This window comes from Pelophylax lessonae, assembly GCF_965119305.1.
Source record: "Pelophylax lessonae genome assembly, chromosome: 3".
Classification (NCBI taxonomy): Eukaryota; Metazoa; Chordata; class Amphibia; order Anura; family Ranidae; genus Pelophylax; species Pelophylax lessonae.
This window is the reverse complement of record NC_138770.1, coordinates 227274544-227288487: the sequence shown is the minus strand read 5'-3', so window position 1 is coordinate 227288487 and position 13944 is coordinate 227274544. Positions and strand designations below refer to the sequence as shown.

The 13944-nt window shown below is 45.4% G+C and overlaps 1 protein-coding gene across 7 annotated transcripts in view; it reads left to right on the top strand.

The window, feature by feature from the left end:
- Positions 1-13944, top strand: part of U2SURP (U2 snRNP associated SURP domain containing) — a 196542-nt gene that overhangs the window by 42243 nt on the left and 140355 nt on the right. The gene's annotated exons all lie outside the window — the stretch shown is intronic.

The window sequence follows — 13944 nt, the reverse complement described above, 5'->3', positions numbered from 1 at the left end:
CAGTGTGGTCTGGCAGGCCTCAGTGATCGCACACTTGAGTCTGGGCAGAGGGCTCACTTGAGCTGGCTGTGTAGTGTGTGCTGCTGCTGCCTGTTACTGTGCTGTCCTACAGGTGACGGACAGCAGCAGATGCAGAGGGGAGGGCTTTAAAGCTGGTGTGACCACCCCCCCTTCCCCAATAAATTATTCATTTGGTTTGCCTGGTGAGTGAGGAGTGATGTGTGCAGGGCTAGACAGCACACAAAAAACAGCCCTGGAAATAATTTCACACCAGCCCAGCAGCATAGCGTCATCATTTTCTTCATAAAAGGGAAAACCATGCATTTTAAAGCACATTTGAAAAGTGTATTATATATATATATATATATATATATATATATATATATATATATATATAGATAAGACCAATATGAAAGCACAAAGGGATATACAGTATCTTACAAAAGTGAGTACACCCCTCACATTTTTGTAAATATTTTATTATATCTTTTCATGTGACCACACTGAAGAAATTACACTTTGCTACAATGTAAAGTAGTGAGTGTACAGCTTGTATAACAGTGTAAATTTTCTGTCCCCTCAAAATAACTCGACACATAGCCATTAATGTCTAACCCGCTGGCAACGGAAGTGAGTACACCCCTAAGTGAAAATGTCCAAATTGGGCCCAATTAGCCATTTTCCCTCACTGTTGTCATGTGACTCGTTAGTGTTACAAGGTCTCAGGTGTGAATGGGGAGCAGATGTGCTTAATTTGGTTTTATCCCTCTCACTCTCTTACTGGTCACTGGAAGTTCAACATGGCACCTCATGGCAAAGCACTCTGAGGATCTGAAAAAAATAATTGTTATATATAGTAAAGATGGCCTAGGCTATAAGCAGATTGCCAAGACCCTGAAACTGAACTGCAGCACTGTGGCCAAGACCATACAGCGGTTTAACAGGACAGGTTCCACTCAGAACAGGCCTCGCCATGGTTGTCCAAAGAGGTTGAGTGCACGTGCTCAGCATCATACCCAGAGATTGTTTTTTAGGAAAGACGTATGAGTGCTGCCAGCATTGCTGCAGAGGTAGAAGGGGTGGGGGTTGGGGGGTCAGCCTGTCAAGGCTCAGACCATATGCTCCACACTGCATCAAATTGGTCTGCATGGTTGTCATCCCAGAAGGAAGCCTCTTCTAAAGATGATGCACAAGAAAGCCCGCAAACAGTTTGCTCAAGACAAGCAGACTAAGGACATAGATTACTGGAACCATATCCTGTGGTCTGATGAGACCAAGATAAACTTATTTGGTCCAGATGGTGTCAAGCGTGTGTTGCGGCAACCAGGTGAGGAGTACAAAGACAAGTGTGTCTTGCCTACAGTCAAGCATGGTGGTGGGAGTGTCATGGCCTGGGGCTGCATGAGTCCAGCCGGCACTGTGGAGCTACAGTTCATTGAGGCAACCATGAATGCCAACATGTACTGTAATATTGAAGCAGAGCACGATCCTCTCCCTTCGGAGACAGGGCCGCAGGGTGGTATTCCAACAGGATAATGACCCCAAACACGCCTCGAAGACGACCATTGTCTTGTTCAAGAAGCTGTGGGTAAAGGTGATGGACTGACCAAGCATGTCTCCAGACCTAAACCCTATTAAGCACCTGTGGGGCATCCTCAATCTGAAGGTGGAGGAGCACAGGGTCTCCAACATCCACCAGCTCTGTGATGTCGTCATGGAGGAGTGAAAGAGGACTCCAGTGGCAATCTGTTAAGCTCTGGTGAACTCCATGCCCAAGAGGGTTAAGGCAGTGCTGGAAAATAATGGTGGCTCCACAAAATATTGACACTTTGAGTCCAATTTGGACATTTTCACTTAGGGGGTGTACTCACTTTTGTTGCCAGCGGCTTAGACATTAATGGCTGTGTGGTGAATTATTTTGAGGGGACTGCAAATTTACACTGTTATACAAGCTGTACATTCACTACTTTACATTGTGGCAAAGTGTCATTTCTTCAGTGTTGTCACATGAAAAGATGGAATAAAGTATTTACAAAAATGAGAGGTGTACTCCCTTTTGTGTGTGTGTGTGTGTGTGTGTGTGTGTGTGTGTGTGTGTGTGTGTGTGTGTGTGTGTGTGTGTGTGTGTGTGTGTGTGTGTATATATACACACACACACACACACACACACGGGATAGACCAATATTCAGTTTCGCCACTATATCGGTATCGGCCCTGGAACTGGCTGATGTTGCCAATATTTTTGTGACATCATTCTGCCTTCTTAGGCTCCCTCGCCTTGGGCAGCCTCATCTGGAGTCGGGACTAGTCTCGCGGGAGTGTATCACAGGCCCTGTGCCAGCCAGCCAGCCACCCACAGGCCCTGTGCCAGCCAGCCACCCACAGGCCCTGTGCCAGCCAGCCACCCACAGGCCCTGTGCCAGCCAGCCACCCACAGGCCCTGTGCCAGCCAGCCACCCACAGGGTGCCAGCCAGCCACCGCCACAGGTTGCCAGCCAGCCATTAAGCATTAAACAAAAATTACCATGTTCAGTACCAGATTTGTGTCAAAAATTGTCTTTATTTTTCAAAACTTGAAATGTACAAAATATCAGCCCATATCGGCCGATGCGATACCTTGTGACCAGAATATCGATATCGGCCCTAAAAAAACCATATCTGTCTATCCCAAATATATATATGTATGCAAATTCTGGTTAAAAGTGGAACAGTCATCGGGGGGGGGCTCTGGTGACCAAAGACCACCTTCTGCAGAAAGAATACACTAAGGTAAGGGGGGGGAGTTACTGATATGAGGGCAACTTTTATATCCGTGTTCCCTTACTATATTGTGTTCACTCCCCCCTTACATCTGGCAACCCCTCCCCCCCTCAGACTGTCCGGGTGGCGCGGTCACTGACTTCCTCTCAGGTGCACCGTGCAGGGCTCAGTCAGACTGCTCCAGGTTGGTGGCTTTGGTTTTATCCTATATTCTCTACTCCACAGTCCACACCCCTGACTTCTCCCATGATCCCCATCCCGGCAGAACTTCCACTCTTGACTCCTGTCCAGACTCCCCCCTAAAAGACTGCAGACAATAGACTAGAGATGGTCAAAGGTTGCGGACATGATACAGCGTTCGGAGCTTGGATTTGAAAATCCTGACGGCCACTGTAACGCAGTCCTGCTTCCTAGACCGGCTCCTCTGATATGTCACACTGATTCAATCGGATCCGTGTTTTGTGTATCACAGGAGCCGATCTAGGAGGTGGAACTTTGTTACAACGATCGCTGAAACATTTCAGACCTAAGCTCTGTGACACAGCAGGAAATTCTCGCTGTGTGTGATGTAAAACAAGGAGAGGAGGAGGACTCTGGCACTTGAGCTTCCGCGCGGGGCTGCTCAGGATTGGCCTTGCTGCAGCCACAGCTCAAAGTGGCCTGAGTTCCCAGCCAACCCCAAGCCTTGGGCCTCTGGGCTAATAATTCTCAAAGAGCAATACGAGACCAGGGGCTTTTGGGGGCCTATTCGGGGCTATAGCCCCTGGATACCCAAACCAAATTTTTCAGCAATGGATAAAGTGTATGTAAACTCCAACAATGAACTTCTCTTATGTGCTCCTTTTTGGCCTGTTTAATATTCAAGTGAAAGCATTTGATATATGCAAATGCAAAATAGTTACCTATTCCTGAAAGAAAACAAGTACTCTGCTTCTGTTGCACTTTTGTTAGCCTTGTTCCTAGTTCTCTGTGGACTGCAGAACATGTGCCCTCTATTTGGTACAGTGAGAGTTAGTTACATAGGAGTTGAGGTTGAATAAAGACCACAGTCCATCCACTTCAACCTGTGTAGGTGTGTGTGGACGTATTCATTTCCCATACCCCTGAATGTTTTGATCTTGGAGATACATGTCCAAGAGTCTTTTAAAAGTAGCCATACTGCCCGCAGTTACCACCTTTTGTGGAAGAGAGTTCCACAATCTTATTGACCTCACTGTAAAAAAAACCCTTGCGTAGCCTGAGGTTAAATCGCTTCTCCTCTAATCGCATTGTATGGTCTTGTGTCCTCTTGAATTCCTTTCGACTGAATAGTTTTTTTTTTTTCTATTCTGAGATCACTGTTGAGTTATTTGTAAATCGCTATCATGTCCCCTCTCGGGCGTCTCTTCTCTATGGAGAATTAATCAAGCGCTTGTAAACACTCCTCATAATTTAGATCCTCCAATCCCCTAATTAGCTTAGTTGCCCTTCTTTGGACAGTTCCAGCACATCCTTTCTGAGGATCGGTGACCAGAACTGGACAGAGTACTCCAGGTGTGGTTGGACCAGAGTTTTATAAAGTGGTAGGATTATAGTTTTACCTCTGGAATATATCCCCTTCCTTATGCATGCTAATATTCTGGCAGCTTTGGCAGCTGCAGCTTGACATTGCATGCTATTGCTTAGTCTATCTTCTACTAAGACTCCCAGATCTTTCTCCATTCTTTATTCCTCCAGAGGTTCCCCCCCTAACGCGTATTTTGCGTTTATGTTTTTAGTCCCCAAGTGCAATACCTTACACTTCTCTACATTAAACCTCATTTATAAAATACATACAAAAATACAGCGCTGCTGATCTCAGTAATGTGCATATATGCAACAAAAGGTGTGCAAACTGGTGCTAATTAAATAATCACAGTGTATATGTGCAAGCAAATTAGCAAATGAAATATAAATATTTTATTTTTTATATATTATATATTCTGAACGCATTGACATAGATCTGTCAGAACTGTGCAAAGTGAATAGTCCCAAAAAAATCATAAATCATAAAAGTGCTATTCCAATGATCAAAGTGGATGGTAAATCCCTGTAGAAAGACAAGATCACACAGTCTCTTCTTTGACCACACAGTGCTCAAGTGCTCCAAACAATGGTGTAAATACTCGTGATCCCACCACCAAAATTGGATGGCCCCTCACCTTAGGTTGAGACCCGTGTGTCACCACTGGGTCATAAGTGCTTATTATCCTGTGGATATATGCAGGGTCACCCCACCAAGTTGGAGTCCTGAGATTCTGCAAGGGTTAATGGAGGACTAGGGCTCCCTGATCCATTGTCCCGGTTAGCAGTGTGCGCTTAGAAGGAAAAGGAGAGGGAGATCTAATGCTATAGATATTTTAAGCGCACTTGATTTGCTACTCGGATGTCCGCCGGCCACCCGCGATCGTTTGCTGCAGAGGGAGAAAGGCAGGCGGCTTATGTAAACAAAGCCGCCTGTCATTCTCCCTGGTGTAACTGCAGAGATCATATGATCCTGCTATTTAGGATCGTATGTCTCTGGTTACATGAAAAGCCACACCCCTTTACAATAGGAAGCACGCCCCTAGGGACACATTTAACCCCTGCCTCTCCAATAAAGTTAACCCCTTCCCTGTCAGTGTCATTTTTACAGTAACAGTGCATATGTATAGCACTGATTACTGTAATGTCACTGGTACCCCCAAAAGTGTAAAAAATGTCAGTCAAGGGTCCGATCTGTCCGCCGCAATGTCGCAGTCCCACAAAAAAATTGCAGATCGCCGCCATTACTTGTTAAAAAAAAAAAAAACACCAAAAATGACAGATCTTTCCCTTTAGTTAGTAAACGCAATAACTTTTGCACAAACCAATCAAAATAGGCTTGTTGCGATTTTTTTACCAAACGTGTAGCAGAAAACAAATTGGCCAAAAATGTTAAAAAATTTTGATTTTTACATTTTTTGGGGGGAATTTCATATAAAAGTGAAAAATATTGTTGTTTTTTCAAAATTGACTCTTTTTTTTGTTTATAGCGCAAAAAGTAAAAATCGCACAGGTGATCAAATACCATCAAGAGAAAGCTCTGTTTGTGGGAAAAAAAGGACATCAATTTCATTTGGGTACAGCGTCGCACGACCGCGCAATTGTCCGTTAAAGTCACGCAGTGCCGAATCGCAAAATAGGCCCTGGTCAGGAAGGGGGTAAAATCTTCCGGGGCTTAAGTGGTTAATTATGTGTGCAACATGTTCTGACCTCGTTTTTTGCTATTCATATATTTAAAGAATTTCTTAGGGTTCCTTTTACTTTCCTCTGCTATGTCTTTCGAAGTCCCCTCCGATTTATATCTTTTAAAGGCCATTTCTTTTTCTCTTTTTTTACATTACGGTTTAGCCACCCTGGTTTGACCTTGGCTCTTCTAAATTTGTTTCCCTAAAGGCCCGTACACACGTACCGATCGTCGGCCGAAAAGCGTCGGCCGACGACCGATCTGCCGATTGTAGGCTTGTTAGTATGATGCCTCCGACAGCCGTCAGTGCACATTCTGCCGACAAGAATCTGTCATGCAAGCATTAAAATTTTTGTATGCCGACACCAGAGCGGCCTATTGTTTGCCAGTCAGTACAGAATTCGGCCGACAGACCGCAGATTTGCAAGACTGGGCATGCTCAGAAAAGAAAAAACACAGGGAAAGTTAACCATTACATGACATCACTTCTGCAGTCGGCTGTAGTCGGCGGACAAAATTCTTGTGCTGTCTTTGCACTTTTCAACAGACACCGACAGCCCGGGGACAAAAGACGCCCACGATCGGTACGTGTGTACGGGGCTTTAGGCTTCTTTCACACGGGCGCTCCGTATGTCCGTATATCATCCCATCCGTTTGCGGATGATATACGGACATAATGCATGTCAATGGCATTGCGGATGTCAGCGGATAACCATCTGCTGACATCCGATTTGCGTCCTTTCTGTTCCGTTTTTTGGAACGGAACAGAACCCTATTTTTCTTCCGTTTTAAAAAACGCAAAGGACGCAAAATCGGATGTCAGCGGTGTCCGCAATCCCATAGACATACATTATGTCCGTATATCATCTGCAAATGGATGGGATGATATACGGACCGGATGACACAAGTGTCATCCGTGTCCATAAAGGATAAAAAATAAAAATGCCAGATCGGACCAAAATACGGTCCTCCCCGTGTGAAAGGAGCCTTAAGAATGCACTATTTTTGTCTAATATTTTCCTAAAGCATTCCCATTTTTCCTCCGTGGTCAGTGTTCCTAGGGTTTTGTCCCAGTTTATTTTCTCTATTATTGAGCACAGTTTAGGAAATTTTGCCCTTATGAAGTTTAGGTTTCTTATGTTCCCCTCTTGCCTTGCTACATTGTGATTTACACTAAGGCAGCTTACACACGATACTCCTGTTAGAGCATTTACGTTTTCTGGCGTAATTGTAATGCGCGCATTTGCGTGCATTTTCGCGCTTATGTGCTCGCACAAATGCGCGTAAATTTATTCTAGCGTTCTTGATATTCAATTGGCATTTTGGGTAATTCGAGCACATTTGCGCGTATTTGCACGCAACATGCGTAAATTACTGACCAAAAATGCAGATTTCTCTAGCGCTCATCGACAGACGTAGTCCTCGGTGATACACCACCTTCGGGTTATGTTACCTCCGCAGGAGCAGGACTAGACAGGAAATTAAAAAGCTCTGGCCACACCCTAGGGGCAGTCCCAGAGGGTATATCCTCTCTCTCTCTCTGCCTCAGCAAATCAGTTATTTTCTGTCTAGTTAGGAGTAAGGACCTAGACACCTTGCTGGGATCTTAGGTCCTGGCAAGAATTTTTTCTTAAAGGATTTTTTTAGACAGCTTTTTCTCCAGTGTTCCTGTGAGATCTTCAAGCAAGAAAGCTGAACTGGGCGACGGGCTGGATGTTGAGATCCGGTGGTCACCCCAGTTCAGCCTACGAGCGCGTGCAGGCCATAGCTCCGCGCTGGGTCGGCCGCGACAAAGTCCCATTAAAAGGACTGAACCCGCGAGTTAAACGTCTCGCTGAAACGCCAAAGACCATGAGTCACGGCGTTCGTATCGGTCGACAGCCCTCCCGCCCCGGTGGAGAGGGGTACTGTCAGGAGTTGGTGCCCGCCTGGTTCCGGTATGGTGAGTAGTATGTTCCCCCTTTCCCTCTGACGGGTTTTGTGGTGAACACGGGCCCCTCTCGGTATGGTAAGAAAGAGTCCTTTCTATCCTATAACATGTCACAGATCCTCCTACTTTGAGTGTGATTTTTTGTGTACAAAAAGCCAGGAGGCTTGGTTTGGGAGCTAACAATCTATTGTATACATGTTTAAAAGATGTAATCTGTGGCATTCTGGGAATCTTATGGGTTAAGTATAAGCTACCTACCAGTCAGAAGCCACGGACATGTAGACTGCCTTCCAAATCAGATCTCCAGCTATTAGCAGGCCTCCCGAACGGCCATGCGGTCCGCCAGGGGCCGATACCGCCCACCACGCCATATCCCCAGGCAGAGACAGTGTTGTGTGCAGCACACCGACATTCAGCAGGCCGCCGCCATTTTTTCTTGCAGGATCGCACGAGCCGCCATTTTGGCGTAGCCTCGTGTCTCCAGCATGGGGGCGGCCATGTTTGAGGTGATCCTACACCTCGTGGAGCTTGGGGGAGGCGCCGGAAGGCGTGCAGAGGGGCGGAGCCGCCTCCTTTCTTCCTGGGCAGCCAGCCAAAAGACTTCCTGTTTGTCGAGACAGCGCTGTAAGCTGTTGCAGTTTAACTCTGAGCATCAAGTGGTGAGCCTGGGGGTCTATCTCTCTCTCTCTCGATCGATAGGGATCCCTAAGCAGGTAACACTAAGGGGCTTTTTTGTGGCGCTGGGGGTCAGAAAAGAAAAAAAAAAAAAAAAAAAGTTTTTTTCTTTACTTTTGAATTATATTATCCAGGAAGTAACTGGAGTTATTATGGACCCTGCCACACATATTCCCCCACCTGTTTCCCTCGAGGGGGCCTCGGGACCCGCCGGTGCACAGAGTATAGAGTCATTTACAGCAATTTTGGAGTCTATGGTGGCTCGGGTGGAGGCGGCCTGTCAGGGACGGGGGTCAAGGAAGCGACCCCCGCCTACCCCTATACCATCTGACACCTCTGACTCAGATTCAGAGATGGTCACGGCAGTTGCAGGTTCCTCTGCAAGGGCTGTTATCCCAGGTAAAGCCCCCTCAGACAGTGAGGAGGACGCTTCTTCTCTTGCTATAATTCAGGAAGAAGCATTGGTGGACGCACTAGTTGTGGCAGTGCAAGAAACCTTAAAACTTGAGGCTTTACCAGCAGAGGCAACTGAAACAGAGAGGCCTTTTGGGACTAATAAGCCCATCAAGACGGCGAAGGCTTTTCCTGTACCTAAATGTTTTGGTAATCAGATTAAAGGAGAATGGGAGCATTCTAAACGTACCTTTACTATTTCCAAGCGTATTGCTAGACGCTATCCGTTTGAGGAATCCATCATTAAGAAATGGACGGTACCACCAGTCGTGGATCCGCCTATTTCCAGGCTGAATAAAGCCACGGTTATTCCAGTGGAGGACACTTCGTCCTTTAAGGATCCGGTGGATCGAAAGATAGAAGCAGAGTCCCGCACTATCTTTTCTCTGATAGGGTCAGCATTTAGACCAGTAATCGTTATTGGTCTAGTTTCCCAGACACTTACGGAATGGGCGAAGATGGTACGCCAAGATCTTAGGGGAAAAGATATTCCCCAGGAGACATCTGATTTGATGGAACAGATCATACAAGGGCTACGGTTTATCTGTGACGCAGCCTTGGACACTACTCCCCTATTAGGGCATGCATCTAAGTTAGCAGTGATCCTCAGACGTGTGCTGTGGTTAAAATGCTGGTCAGCTGACCTAGGTTCCAAAAAGACCTTGACCAATCTCCCCTTTCAGGGGAATCGTCTATTTGGAGCCAACCTAGATGAAATCATTAAGGATGCCACTGGGGGCAAGAGCACTTTTTTGCCACAGGCTGCAAAAGCTAAGGGACCTCGCAACAAGCGAGGACCTTTCTTTACCGCCCATAAAGGGCGCCCGGCTGGTACTAGCGGGAAAGGCAAGACTCCTCCAGGAGGGTTCAAGAAGGGGACCAACCCAGCCAAACCCGAAGCAAAGGAGTACACAGCCTGAAGGTGCGCCCCCACCCGGTTTCAGGGTGGGGGGACGTTTTCACCGGTATTCAGGACATTAGATCGAGCATCAACCACTACTACCGGTGCGATTCTTCCCTTCCAACATTTAAGTACCACAGGAAGCGGTAGTTACCGTTCCCTGAAAAGATTTTTTCCTTTACCTTTTCCTAAGATTAGTCCCGATACCTCACAGGAATCGGATCTGGTTGACCAGATAGGCCAAGCAGCCTCTAGTCGGGTGACTTCGGTCCCTGAGGTTCAACCAGAAAAGATCACTTTTCCTGATAACTATCAGGTATCTGATAAATGTGTGGGAACAGAAAACGACCAGACTTTCTCGGATGGTCGGGGCCAGATAGCTCTAGGGACGCCTGGTTCAGATCCAATCAGCGCCAGTGGTCCTAGAAATTCTAGGCTGGCCTCCTCAAGCCGGCCTGGCCGACTTGGACATGTTAGTCGCAGACGTTCCGTGGGAACTTCGTCTCAGGGAGTGTCTGTGGTCTCAAGGACCAATTTACCTTCGTGCTTTACAGTAAGTACTGAAGGACAGAGGTTTGTCTACTTCAGTCATTCCTACCCTTATTAAAGCAAGGAAAGCGACTTCCAGCAAAGTCTATTATCACACATGGAAGACTTATATTGCGTGGTGCGAATCTTTAGGATTTCCTCCAGGTACCTATTCGGTGACTCGAATATTGGCTTTTTTGCAACAAGGGGTTGAGCAGAAGCTAGCCTTGAGCACCATCAAGGGTCAAGTTTCAGCATTAGCAATCTTCTTTCAGAAGCCTTTAGCTACCAAATCCTTGGTGCGGAATTTCATCCAGGGGGTGCGGCACCTGGCTCCTCCAGTCCGCGCGCCCTTACCGCCCTGGGATCTTAATTTGGTTTTGTCAGTTCTACAGAAACCTCCTTTTGAAAACATCAGGGAGATTCCCTTGCTTACTCTATCCCAGAAGGTGGCCTTCTTGGTGGCTATTTCTTCTGCTCGCAGGGTGTCAGAACTGGCTGCATTATCATGCCAGTCACCATACCTAGTGATTCATAGGGATAAGGTAGTACTTCATCCTAAGCCATCTTTTCTTCCCAAGGTGGTTTCAGATTTTCATCTGAATGAAGATATTGTACTACCTTCCTTGTGTCCTCAGCCCAAGCATCATCGGGAACATGTGTTGCATTCCTTAGATGTGGTTCGGGCAATCAGGGTATACCTGAAAGCTACGCAATCATTCCGTAAGACGGATTCACTTTTTGTGATCACGGATGGCCCCAGAAAGGGTTTGCCTGCATCTGCCGCGACCATTGCCAAATGGATTAGACAAACGGTGGTACAGGCTTATTCTATTAAGGGTCAGAGTCCTCCGTTCCCTGTTAGGGCGCACTCCACTCGAGCGCTCAGTACTTCCTGGGCCTTTCGCCATCAGGCGTCAGTGGTCCAGGTATGTAAGGCGGCCACCTGGTCGTCGGTACATACCTTTACAAAATTCTATAAAATTGAGGTGACGGCATCGGCGGATGCCTCATTTGGCCGCAAGGTTTTGCAGGCCGCAATTTGAGGAGACCGGTGGTCTACCTCGAGGGTTTTTTTCTGTTTGAAAAAAAAAAAAAAATTGTTTTCTCTTTTTTTTTTTTTTGGTTGAGTCTCATCATTAAGGATGAGCATTGTAAACTTCTAGTTGGCACCGGTTGGGCCTTCTAGATTGGGATTTGATTTCCATTTTCCCACCCCTCAGTTGTGATACTGCTCTGGGACGTCCCGAAGGTGGTGTATCACCGAGGACTACGTCTGTCGATGAGCGCTAGAGAAAAATGGATTTTTGTAAAATCTTACCGTAAAATCCTTTTCTCTTAGCTCATCGACAGACGTAGTCCCCGCCCCTCTGTTTTGGAGTTGGGTTGGGTTAAATTCTCTAAGCACTGCTTTTTCACATAACTGATTTGCTGAGGCAAAGAGAGAGAGGATATACCCTCTGGGACTGCCCCTAGGGTGTGGCCAGAGCTTTTTAATTTCCTGTCTAGTCCTGCTCCTGCGGAGGTAACATAACCCGAAGGTGGTGTATCACCGAGGACTACGTCTGTCGATGAGCTAAGAGAAAAGGATTTTACGGTAAGATTTTACAAAAATCCATTTTTTTCTATTTTGTTCTTACTGAAGAAAACGCGGCGCTCATTTGCGCGGCTGTGTGCATAGGCACATTAAGAATGAATGGGCTCTATTTTAGCTCAGAAAAAAAAAGCTGTACTGAGCATTTTTAAGCTGCAGTGTGCAAGAGGCCTAAATGTGGTCATCCTGTGATTGCACTAGGACAGAGTATGTTACTGGCAGGATCACCAGGTTAAAATTAAAATCTTAAAGTAAATAAAGCAAAACTAATTCAGTCACCATATCTAAGAACTGGTAAGATGCAATCATTACATTTTTGATCTTTTGGGTTCAGGTAGCTTTCCCTTGACTATGGCTCTAAAAATAATTAACCTATTTAAATAGTTTAGAACAAATTGATAGCTTTTATTTGGTACACTGCTTTATGTTTCAAATTACTTTTAATAAACTATATTGCATTTCAGTCTATAGTTGCTGGTACGCCTAATATGTCTGTGCAAGGCACAGTGGCAATAAGTTGATTTTGTAAACAAAGCAATGTGATCACTATGATTGGCTGTTAACCATTTCAGCTTGGCAAGGTTTTACCCCCCTTCCTAACCAGGCCTTTTTTTGTGATATGGCACTGCGTTGCTTTAACTGACAATTGCACGTCCAACGCTATACCCAAATGTCTATTTTTTTCCCTCGTTCCCTCGTTTTTGCCTCGTTTCCACTGAGTGGTACGGTACACATTGCGTTTCCACTGCCAATAGTACCCTTTTCATGATAGGCGTGGTGTAGCTGGTCACAGCAGGAAAGCTGTGCTAGACTATTCTCTGTCAACCAATCAAAGTTCTGCAGAGTGTAGCTCCACCCAGTTGGTACGGTACTAATGTTCTTGGTACCCCAAGGAAAGGGTACCAAAAAGTGGTACGGTTTGGAATTAGGGTACCATTCATAATGGAAACGGCATAAATAGCGTACCGTACCGAACCGTACCAGAAAGCTCAGTGGAAACGCGCCATTATAGAGCTTTCTTTTGGTGGTATTTGATCACCTCTGCGGTTTTTATTTTTTGCGTTAAAAACAAAAAAAGGCCGACCATTTTGAGGAAAAAAAAAAAAAATATATATATATATATATATATATATATATATATATATATACTGTATCTGCTATAAGACGTATCCAATAAAAAATTTAAATATGTGGTGGGTGGTCTAAAACTGATAAGGTGAGGTGTATGATACCAGATTTGTCAGTCACCGAGAAATCTCTAGGCCAGGGGTCTCCAAACTACCAATCCCATCATGCCATGTCTGTGAATGTCATAGTTTTACAATGCCTAATAGGACGTGTAGTTCTGCAGCAGCTGCAAGGGCCATTTGGAGTTCCCTGCTCTAGACTGTTGTGGGATCCTTATGCCAGGACTGTGTTGGTTAACATTTGCTCAGTGCACAGCAACATGCTAGTAACTAGCCTTATCTAGAGATTGCAGGGGGGAAGCAGTTTTACAAAATTGTAAGTAATAAATCCACTAAATACTTTTGTATCTAATATGGCCCAAATTAAAGGAGATTTGTAAAAAATCATTAGTGAAATTTCCGCAGCTGCAGATTTTTTTGTCCCCCGCGATTTTACTGTGTTTATGGTGTGTTTTTGGTAGGTAATGTGACTCAAAAAATACATAAAATGCAACACTGGTGTGTTATTGATGCTTTCTTTGTTTTCAATGCATTTCAACAGGAAGGTGCTTGAGGTTTTTTTTTTTTTTTTTTTCCTTCTTAACCAAAAATGCAGTAAGCAAGATTTTTAACATCACAATGGAAGCGCAACAGACCAGTGTGAAGACATACATAGAATTTAAAGGGATTAATTTTTGCTGATAATTGCCA